This window comes from Agrilus planipennis, unplaced genomic scaffold (genome assembly GCF_000699045.2).
Source record: "Agrilus planipennis isolate EAB-ADULT unplaced genomic scaffold, Apla_2.0 scaffold2485, whole genome shotgun sequence".
NCBI classification, from domain to species: Eukaryota; Metazoa; Arthropoda; class Insecta; order Coleoptera; family Buprestidae; genus Agrilus; species Agrilus planipennis.
The window spans coordinates 2,135-2,625 of record NW_020441399.1 but is presented as its reverse complement, the minus strand read 5'-3'; positions in this window follow the sequence as shown (position 1 = coordinate 2,625).

Below are 491 nucleotides of genomic sequence, written 5' to 3'. Positions count from 1 at the left end.
ATTCCTTGAAAAACATAATATTTCTTCTTTCGTTATTCCTAGCCTTTTATCCCAGTAAAAACAGTGGCATCAGTTTGATGTCCAAATTTTCTTGAAGTTCTGATACGTAACCTCAACTTGTAAAGCATCAGTTAGTTGGTTCAATGCCACACAGGCGGCCTGCTGATGCAATAACTTATTTATTCTCCTTAATTAATTCATTTATTTGATTTTTTTTGATAAAGTATAAAATATCTTCTTCGTGGATTAAGTCAGAGTTTTCCCCTGGAACCTAAACATTTCATTTATTGTTCTGATTTAAGACTTAATTATGGAGTAAATTACGATTTAAAGTAAAAATCGGTTGTCTGTAAAGTCGGTTTACTGACGATAGTTGAACGTGACAACGTCATAAGAAAATACTGATGGAATGGTTTCATTTTTCAAAAGAAAATTTTAATTTTATTTGTTTGATAGATATTTTGTATGGATATAGAGAAGGAGGTAAATGG